The sequence below is a fragment of the Triplophysa rosa genome, linkage group LG7 (assembly GCF_024868665.1).
Source record: "Triplophysa rosa linkage group LG7, Trosa_1v2, whole genome shotgun sequence".
NCBI classification, from domain to species: domain Eukaryota; kingdom Metazoa; phylum Chordata; class Actinopteri; order Cypriniformes; family Nemacheilidae; genus Triplophysa; species Triplophysa rosa.
The window spans coordinates 9,701,753-9,713,345 of NC_079896.1; positions in this window are offsets into that span (position 1 = coordinate 9,701,753).

Below are 11,593 nucleotides of genomic sequence, written 5' to 3' on the forward strand. Positions count from 1 at the left end.
CACCGGGCGGTTATCCGCGCAGACTCACAATGTTCCCTGATATGCGCTGCGCATTTAGATGAATCCCCTCAAACACCCCAACTCTCTCTCTTTCGTTTTTTAAGGTCGCAGTGAGTCCATTCCATTCACATGTGGCTCAAAAGCGATTTGCATTAACATCACAGCCTCAATTCTCAACAGAATTACGGTTTAAATGTTCACAATCATGGAGTAGAATCGCGGAGAGGCGCCGTTGTGTTGTGGTTAGGTGTAAACCACCAGCAAATTGAAGGATTTCGCCATTCAGCTCATGCTTGACCCATATGCAGAGCCAGCTACGTTGGAGTGGATCTACTCCAGAAAACGCCTCAGGACCCTGGACAGCGGCCGATAAAACTCGCGTCATTTAATTGATCGTGTTACGTCACCTATTTCGTTGGAAGAAAGCGAGTATAGCTCGTAAAATTGATTTTGAATTGTGTCGAAGAATTCCCGAAGAACTACAAGTGTTCCTGTAGCTCAACTGAAGCTACAGTGCAAATGGTTTTGGGTTCGATTGCCATGGAAAACACATAAATCAATATGCAATGCAAATTCCAAATCCAAAATTTTACATGGGGCATTAAGTAAATAGGCTATTGGGAAAATACATGTGTGTGTCTATAAAAAAGAAGTGAATGGGTATCACTGTTGTTTGATTACCAGCATTCTACAAAAAGCTTCTTTTGTGTTCTTTGGAAGAAAGTAAGTCATAAAGGTTCGAAATGACATGAGTGTGAGTAAATGATGACAGAATTTTCATTTATTTTTTGGGTGAACTGTCCCTTTAACCCTCATACAAACCTGTGGGCAGTATTGGATTTAAAGTAAAATGTGATGTATGAGCCTTTTTAATAGTGAGGCCCCCACAAGTGTATAGCCAATGTATATGCACATACACACAGTGAATTCACACATTAACGCCTTCACATTTAAATAAGATTATACCAAAGCAGAACTACATCAAAACAGCACAGAAAGAATGAAGCCAGACATGAAGGTGTCATCGTGCTTCTAAAGTGATTTAAAAAAGGCAGACTGGCAATACAGCCCTCATAATCTCTTTTCTTCTAATGAAAAATGTGTGCCTTTCTGTTTTTCCCTCCTACACAGCTAACGCTGAGTCAATCACCTGCAGTTGCTTTAGCATGCCTGCTTTAGTGTGCAAGAAAAAGTGATAGATATTTCACAACAGTGCACAGATAGATTTCACAGCAGTGCATAAGGAAAGCTGTCTCTTATACAGAGTGACATAGTAGCTCTGCACTAGACACCCTCTGATATCCCAAGATGTCATTTTAATGTTTTAATTTATCCCCAGCAGCAATTTGCTCTTGCTCTTTGTCATACTACGCATTCGCCATACCAAGACTATAAGAGATAATTCATGCTGCCTAATTTGAGCATCACAGTTAGTCGCTGTAGCGGTTTTAGCTAACGTTATTATATTGATGAGCAAAGCTCACCAAATATGGTTCTCCACCAGATCTTTCAAGATCACATCCATGAAATGAGTTATTTAAAACATCAATTTCAGTCAAGGAATTAGTTTAGCTCAAAGTAAAATACGTATAATAACCGTGATGAAATATACATATTTTACGGTCTCTGATTAGTAATATAAAGCATGACAATACTTGTATGCATTCGTCCAGCGAATGCCTCAATGATATTATATACTTTACATTATCTCATGGCCATAAGTAACGTGACTTTACCAAACAGGATTTAGAGCAAAGGTAGTGAATCGAAACACAGTAGAAGGGACCAAGTTTGTGAGCTTGAATACAGAAAACCCAGCACAAATGAATATATATGGTTGTTTATTAAACTCTACTCTACATGGCAAACAAAACAATGACGATCGCATAAAACAAACAAATACACGAAACACAAATGCGCTAGGAAGCGAGGAGAAAGAGAGAGAGAGAGAGAGAGAGAGAGGGCATGGCAGCGATTTCTGAACACCAATAAAAATCAACTTTAACAAAGAGGCACAGACTTAACGCAGCTATTCTATAAATAAAAACGTATACTTGCAAGCTCTGTGCTGGACCGATATCCGTATGCATGTGTAGAGATGGAATTGTTCAAAAGGTTTCAGAAGGCAGGCCTGCAGAAAGTTGTGGGCCTCGTGATCGGCCGCATGGCCTAGCCACGTGGCAGCAGAGTCCATTGTTCCTTCTTCTCCCCCAGTGGGGGGGGAGGGCAGTCTCCGAAGAGACGCCACAAAGCAAGTTTTAGCGCAGAAGAGAAGAAAGGAAGAGACGACTTTCCAGAGCAGGCTCGATATTTAACACAGACTTTTATTTAACAAAATAAAACAAAACAAAAACCCACGAGGGGGTAAAGCAACAAAACAGAGGGGATATAATAACAGACTAGACAGGAACACTAAACTAAATAAACTAGACTTAAGACAACACTTGACAAAGACTAACACTGACTAGACTTACTGTGACAAGAAGTTTCCAGGACATGAAAAGATGCAACGTCTTACACAAGGCATAGAACACATCAAACGCAACGCACGAGCACAGGACAAAGAAACATGAGGGCATTTATAGGAGAAGACAAACGAGGGCAGGTGGGAAACATTAGACACGGCAGGGAGGCAATACACGAAACGAGAGGGGCGGGGCCAATGACGAGACACGAGAAAACACACGAGAAGTAAAAAACATAAACAACTCATGGCTTTCTCACATAAAACCTAAGGGCTCTGTCCCGATCCTGCCACACGACTAGGAATTCATAAACAAGAAGGTAGGACCGTGACAGTAATTGATTGAATAAATGTACAGTATATGTTAAAAATCAAAATCTCTCTCTCTCTCTCTCTCTCTCTCTCTCTCTCTGTTCATTCAATGCCTCTCAGTAAGCTGTATTGATGCTTTAAAAAAAAAGCACTGTTTGCAATGCGGATATCTCCCTATGATGTCTCATTGAAAGGTGAAAAATATTATGACTGCGTGTATTTACCATGGTAACAGGTAAGGGGCATGTGTACTGTATATTTGTGTGTGTGAATTTTGTTAGAATATGAAACCAATGACAGAAACCAAAATAGAGTGTTACTGGGTTCAGGAAAGACAGAATGATTTTGCCATGGAAATAAAAAAATAACGAGAGGCCTTTTAAACATTAGGTTATATGTCTGAAGCTCACGACTGTTCTTTTTAATGTTCAAGTGTGAGCTTGTCTTTTAGTCTAATAGCTGGAGGCTAAAGTTGAGTTCATTCAGTCCTTGTTTCTTGCTTCTCAAACAGCCTTTGATTCCTCTACTAAAGCCCCTCAAGCTTTGAAGTTCACTCAGGATCCAAATGGACTTGAAGTGGACTCTTCATCGCCAGGGCGAGTGACCGGGGCAGTGCAAATGGCTTATGCCAATTCTCCCACCCATAGGCCATGGTTGGTAAAAGGGGCATGGCACACCTATCTTTTCACATATAACAACAATAAACAGAAATATAGGGAAAACTATGGTCGCTTATGGGGAACAAGTTTTAAGCAACATCAGGCTGAGTATGAGGATAGGTTAAAGGTCCAATAGTGTAATTTTAGCGGCATCTAGCAGTGAGGTTGCAAACTGCAACCAACGGCTCACTCAACCCCTCCCTTTCGAGGGAGGCTTACACAAAACTAAGATGTCGTCATGTTTTCAATTCTTTGCTGAAGGAGATAATGTATTTACGAAACTGTAGAGCAGTTTGTCTGTTTAGGTCTACTGTAGAAACAACATGGTGAATTTCATGCAATAGCTCATTCTAAGGCAATAAAAACAAAACGCTTCATATTATATTGCATTTCTGTCAATAGATCCTCCAAAGAATTACACGTAGGACCTTTAAAGCACATGATTGAAGAACAGTCTTTTTTTGAAAGCGAGATTCAGAATTACAAATACACATGACATTTCTGGTACAGATGAAAATACTGTGTGTGAAATGGTACTTGAGGTGAAAAACATCTTGTAGCAGACAGAAAATGCTTATGTTTTAAAATGCTAAAATAATCATCTCCTTAGTTCTCTGAGACTATTGGTGTTGTCATGGAAACAGATTTCACCTTAAAGCTGGGTTGCAGAGGGGGGGAAGAAAATGGCAGAAACCTGTTTTTGCCAAGAGAGGTTTATAAGATTGCTGAAAACATTTACAGTGAAGGGATGGCGAAAAAGCTAATGCTAGATAGAAAAAGTTGTGAAAATTTTCTGTACTCAAAGTCTAAGAGATGAAAAAGCTTTTAGCTGAAAGTCTATCTGTATGGATTTGTTTGCAATACACAATTTAAAGATGAGATCCATCTAATCCAAATTATCAGTGACATAAAAAAATCCATTATCATTTTTTTGTTATTTTCAAAGGTCCACCAGTGTAAACCAGTATAAATATTATAAAAAATAGTTTCATAGAAACTTTATATTGTTAATAGATGTATTATTGAAGAAGCAATATATAGCTAAAACAGAAATGTGTAGAAAACACTTCATTCTATATGTAGAAAAATAGAACATTGTTACCTGCCTTTTTCTTTTGATCTCGCTTTTGTTTATTCTCTTATTTTAAGTACCATGCTTGTCTGCTTGCTTCTGGAGCAGCTTCTCTCAATGAAAAGCTCTATGTAGGGTTCTTCTGACACTTCGCCCTATCTCCTCAATTAGTTCACTAGGCAGTAGCATCGTCATGGTGACTGCAATACCAGGCAACATAGAAGAGCTCATCAAATATCTAAAATATTCTGACATCCCCGCACATTTTCCTGATTGTTCCTTTACAACGAGAAAATCACAAAATCACTTTACAAAGCCTTGACATTTTTTCTTCCTCTTTGGTGGAATGAGCTGGCAGCCTCCATCCACCACTACAACACTCAAGAAGCAGCTGAATACATACCTTTTCCATAAACACTACAGTACTTCAAAAAACCTAAACATAGGCGTTTACTATATTGCTCATCTACACAGAACAATTCCAACCTGATCTCATCGGAATTCGTAACTATTTTATGAGAATTTGTATGAATTCATATGATGTGAACAAAAATGGTCCATTTAGCATTACTAGAGCCCCTTCCCTAACCCCACCCCTAAACCTAGCCTTCAATGGCTCGAAAGCAAATCATATACAAATGCATACACAAAAAATGCATATACAACACCTATATTTGATAATTTCTTGCAAAAAAATTTCATCAATTATTTTTCTTGCATTTAATTTTGGCTAATTTAAACTAGATATTTTATTCCCTGAATAGTTTGGGATGTTTCTCATTTGTTCTTTACTTTGGATAAATGTATTTGTGTTTTTTTGGATTTTTCGCAGTTCTCGCAGACTGAAGAAGTCCTTAAGATCTACTTCACACATCCTCCGGCTGGTTATTGATTCCATTTGTATCCTACCACCATTTTGTGCACTTGAGCAAGTCACTTCACACCCTAGCGATGCAGGCTACATGTGACAGAAACAAATATATTGCACTGCATGTCCAGATAAAGTGTTTCTTCAAAAATAAGTGAAACTGAAATAAAATGTACACTCTGGTTGTCTTACTGTAATATGCAAGGACCAAAAGTATCCATCTTCCAACCCTTTTCTTTTGTTCTGTTTCAAACTTTATTTTCGCTCTTTATTTCTGCATCGCTATTCTATACACACTGCACTCGCTGTGACAGCTAGACAGAGAGTGACAGCTCAGCTGTTTTCAACAGCCTTTGTTGTGACAGGACAGACGTAGAGTGGGTCAGAGTAGCATTGTTCGAGCTGCCACATTCAAAATATGCCCTGGCATTCTTCCACGACATCGTGTGGTAGTCATTTATTTATTTTCACTGTTTCTCTAAAGATGGGTAAAGAAGTAAAGACATTAAATATGACAGGGTATGCTTTCACTTCCTTGTTGATTATCAAATCTTATAGAAAATTCATGTTATTGTTATTATTTTTACAAACTCATGTTTACAGTGGCATAACTATGCTCTTGTGACACCCTGTTTGTGTAGTCACAGAAATGGTAGTAATTATTTGTTTTTATGCCATGGACTTGATTATCTGAGTATTTGTAATATTGTTTAAATGAGTGTTATTATGTCTAATGGTGATGTGTAGTACTGTCCGGGGACAGTAGGGGGAGATGCTGCGTTGACGGTGGGGTTTAGGGTGAGTCGCGAAGAAGAGAGCATTACAAGAGCGACGCCACGATAAGCAGCACAACTGTGTCTCTCTTTGTTTAATTTCAAACAGGTGGGTGGAAATTTATCACCAAGGACATCAAACGTTAGCAAATATGTTGATTTCATGTGTATGTTGATGCATGAGGGTGATGTACATGTTTTGAGTCGAGTTAAACGGTTTAAAAGAGATCGGTTGTAAGTTTCTGAAAATGGCGTTTTACTCGCACATGTGTGCGTCAGGCCTGCTACTGATGTGATAAAATATCCAAGGGGAAGCCTTTTAAACACTGAAGACCCAGACGAGTGTAATGTTTAGTGTGTTAATTGGGTTTATATATGTTATAGTATATTTTGTTGGTGTTCAGATATTATTGTGTGTTTTATGACTACGGTTTAAATGTTTATATAGATTTATATACAGTGGTTTGTTCAACGTTACAGTTATCTTTACATACCGAGATTGGAAAATGTGGTGATGTCGGAGTAAAGATGTTGAGTGATGTAAAAGAGATATAATGGAGTATAAGAAAAGGGAAGACTCTTACAAGAGTGAAGCAACACGTTATGTGTGTTGGGTTATGTGAGTCACGTGTAAGGTGACATGAGATGTGTAATTGTGTTATACAATTGTTGAATATTATTGTAATAAGATTACAAGAGCGACGCCACGATAAGCAGCACAACTGTGTCTCTCTTTGTTTAATTTCAAACAGGAAATTTATTCACTGCAGCACTGCCAGTCACACGGCGGGCGTGTTACAGATTTTGGGGGCTCGTCCGGGATCTAGCGCCACCTGCTGGTACGCGGATCCAAAGTAAATGAACCAGAGGACGGCTGAGTGAGGCGTGATCGGTGCGAGGACCACGAAAGGCAGCTCAGTGGCGGCAGGAAAACCGAGGCAGGGCAGCAAAAGTGTTTCCTGGCTGAGTAGGAGTAGTGCAGCGTGGTGTGAGCTCAGTGTAACCTCACCAACATCAGGATCGTCTATGAGATGGCTTCTAGCGAGAGAAAAGCAACAGTATGGGAAGTAAAGAAAATACTTCATCAGCTAACTCATGATGAACTGGTCAGCCTGATGGATTGTCTGGAGCCAGCTACAGACCCAGGAAGAGACAGGTTGGATATAACTGATGAGGAGTGTTGTTTTGAGTACATTGTTGATTACATGACCAGTGACTCTCTTCTTGAATTAGAAGATGGGGGGTTGTCTCAGCTGTTGATGTTGAAAGACAATGTTGATATGTTAATTCAGAAACGTAATGTAAAATCTGCTTTGTATGACACTGAGTTACATACACCACAACAGCAACAACCTACATTTAGCACTGACATGCAAACACAGCAGCTAGAGTATAACCGGTTGGCAGATTGTTATGAAGAGTTAGGACGAAAACTAGCGCAGTACAAAATTGATGCTAATCCAAGTAAATCAGCATTTCCCCAAGCTAGTCATGGTTTACCTGTAAATGTAGCTGATGAGCCAAGTGGTGGAAAAAGGGAAGGTATGATCTCCCTCCGTGATCTGCAATTACTACCATTTCAGCACAGAGAGTTCAAGATTCAAGGGGGACAGATTGGAGACAGTACCTCGGATATCAGTTACACGAGCGTGACTAAACAAATAGATGAGGGGCTAGCGGCAAACCACAGCGAAAATGACATCATCAGAGGAGTCTTGAGGGTCATCAAGCCAGGAAACTTCAAGGACATGTTAGTGAACAAGGAGGGACTGACAATCCAGGAGTTAAAGAGTTTCCTCCAGTCACATCTGAATGAGAGAAGTAGCTCTGAGCTGTTCCAGGAGTTAATGTGCGGTAAGCAGAATGACAATGAGACTCCCCAGCAATTCCTGTATAGACTGATTGGGTTGAAACAGAAGCTTATTTTTCTGTCTAAACAAGCTGTCACAGACCTGGAGTACGACGAACAAACGATTCAAAATGTGTTTCTGAGGACAATTTATCAGGGCATGGGCGCCAAGTACAACCAGTTCCGCACCGAGTTGAAACCTCTGCTGACGAACAGGCTGGTGACAGATGAGGCACTCTTGCGCCTAGTCACTCAGATAGCCAGTGACGAGAGTGAAAGACAGCGCCGGCTGGGACAAGCTTCACGCCAGAGAGGGTCAAATGCTCTCAACGCCATGTGTGAGTCCAGCCGAGGTAAGGAACGTGACGACCAAACTGAGACGATTCGCCGTTTAAGCGCACAAGTTGAAGCTCTTACCAAAACTGTTGAATCCCTTGCAAAGGCGAGAGCGACCGAGGGTCCGTGCACAGTACCTGACTCTCAACCACAGCGAAGGCCACGTAGGCGGATGTGTTCCAAGTGTAGTAGCAAAGATGCCATCTCTTGCAGTCACTGTTTTGCATGCGGGGAGGAAGGACATCGAGCAGTGGGTTGTCTACGAAGGGAAAAGGTGTCGGGAAACGAACAGCGGCCACTGACAAGGGGCGGACAGTGACCGAAATACCCAAGCCCCAGCCTAAGGAGAAAGAAGCTCGAATGGCTAACAAAGCTGATTTGTTGCATCAAAGACAACATCCTCGCGACCGAGTAGCCCAGCTCATCGGGAAGAAAGCTATCCTCAAGTGCCACATTCATGGTTTTGCAGTAACCGCTTTACTGGACACAGGAGCACAAGTCAGTATGATCGACTCTAACTGGAAAAGTAAATACTTACCCGAACAAGTTCTGCGACCGCTTTCAGAAATAGTCAATGGGGGTGACTTCAATGTCTCAGCTGTCAATGGAGAACCACTGCCATTTGAGGGATGGGTAGAATTGACCGTGAACCTACCTGGGAATGATGATCCAAGTTTGGTGATTCGAGTGCCTTTTCTTGTGGGAAAGATACCATTGGAGCGGCCACTGCTGGGGTTTAATGTCGTTGAGGAGCTGATAAGAGGGAAGAAAGACACTGAGCGAGGACTATGCGCATTTGCAGAACTCCTGCAGAAGGCCCTGGACATCAAGGGTGAACAAGTCAACGCGATAGTGAGCTTCGTTCAGGAACAAGCCCATTGGAACACTGAGGCTGTTGTTACCGTTGGTCCAAGAGATGTTGTACTACCACCAGGACAAGTAACTCATGTAAAGTGTGAAGTTCCAGTTGATGTGGAAGGTTCAGAGCCAGTAGTACTGTTCGAGTCCAGTGAGGAGAGTGTGTCATTGACCCAAATAGACGTTGGAGAAGGTTTGATGGAAGTTGGAGGGAGAGACCGGCCCTACGTGAGAATTCCTCTGTGCAACCCGACCACTTGTGAAATCACGATCAAAAGACATACACCACTAGGAAGTATACAGCCTATAGCTAGTATCATCGAAGCAGAACGATACGATGGGGTAAACTGTGAAGACTTTCCAGTGAACAGGAGAGAAGAACTGAGTTGTCAGGAACGGGAGACCGGCCTCAGGACAGACAGTCGGTGGCATCCGCCTGTCGATATTAGTCACCTAGAAGAAGAACAACAGAAATTAGTCACAGACATGCTTTATGAGGAGTCTGACGTGTTTGCTCGCGAAAATGATGACATTGGGTGCATCCCGGGCTTACAGATGACAATTAACTTGAAAGATGAGGTTCCAGTCCAGCGAGCGTATGCCTCTATCCCAAAACCCCTGTATAAAGAGGTGAAGGAATATGTGCAGGACCTACTAGCTCGAGGTTGGGTGGTCAAGTCAAAGTCTCCGTATGCAGCGCCGGTGGTGTGTGTCAGGAAGAAAGATGGAACGCTGAGACTGTGCATAGACTACCGATTATTGAATCAGAAGACGGTCCCAGACCGACATCCACTTCCCCGGATCCAGGACCTCATTGACACTCTTGGAGGCTACCGATGGTTTTCAATCTTAGACCAGGGGAAGGCCTACCATCAGGGATTTATGGCAGAGGGATCTCGGCACCTTACTGCATTCACGACTCCTTGGGGATTATATGAGTGGGTACGCATACCTTTCGGATTGGCTAATGCACCAGCAGCATTCCAGAGGAGTATGGAGGGGATGTTGGACTCACTGAGAGATGAGCTATGTATACCGTATCTTGACGACATCCTTTGCTTTGGAAAAACATTCAGTGATCATGTCCAGGGGCTTAGGAGAGTCTTTAGAGCACTGAGGGATCATGGAGTAAGATTGAGGCCAGCAAAATGTGAACTCTTCAAGAGGGAGGTCAGATATGTGGGAAAACTAGTTTCAGAGGATGGGGTTCGCATCGACCCAAAAGACCTAGACGCAGTCCTCTCCCTGAAGGAACAGAAACCTACGACTGTCAGGGAGTTGCGGCGATTGTTGGGGTTCCTCAGTTATTACCGCACCTACATTCAGGACTTTTCACGGATTGCTAAACCACTGTACGAGCTTCTCCAGTCTCGGGGTACAATAGCCGCGGAGGGACAGACTAAATCTGGTAAAGGTGAGAAAAGAGGGAACCAGTTGCCATCCCGTGCAAAAATAGAGTGGACGAGGGTACATCAAGGTGTGTTGGAGAGACTTGTTGGGGCTCTAACTACTCCCCCGGTACTTGGTTACGCGAACTTCGAACTTCCATTTGTGCTCCATACGGATGCGTCTGAACAGGGTCTCGGGGCTGTGCTCTACCAACAGCAAGAGGACAGGCTCAGAGTCATAGGCTATGGATCCAGGACATTGACTCCCGCCGAGAGAGGTTACAGACTTCACTCCGGAAAGCTGGAGTTCCTGGCACTCAAATGGGCGGTTTGTGAGAAGTTCCGAGATTACTTGTTCTATGCGCCGCACTTTACAATCTTCACGGACAACAACCCGTTGACGTATGTCCTCAGAACGGCCAAGCTCAACGCTGTGGGACATCGGTGGGTGGGAGAACTGGCAGACTTCAGATTCGAAATTCGCTACAGACCGGGGAAAGTGAACGTAGACGCGGACATGCTTTCTCGATGTCCTCTTGATATCAACAAGTTTATGACAGCATGTACTGAAGTTCTCAACGAAGAGGTTATTCGGGCTACATGGGAAGGAAGTCGGGTGGACAAAGAGAATGATGTCGCTTGGGTTGCAGCTCTTAATGCACGTCAGGAGGAGATTGAGTGTCAGTTTGAAGGAAGTCTCATGACGCTTGACCGCTCTGAGTTGGAAACTGCCCAGAGGGAGGATCCTGCTGTTGGGAAGGTGATAGAGTTAAAAGAGGGTGGTAAAGAACCGACGCATGAGATGACAAAAGCTGCGAAAGGAGGTCTCAAAAGACTGTTGTACGAGTGGAGAAAACTGGACCTGCAAGAGGGGCTGCTCTATCGTAAAACTAACTATAGAACTCAACTGGTTCTTCCAACTAAGTTTAAGCAGTTGGTCTTGAAACAGCTACACAACGACATGGGTCATGTAGGGACGGAACGGGTGTTAGACTTAGCGAGGAGCAGGTTATA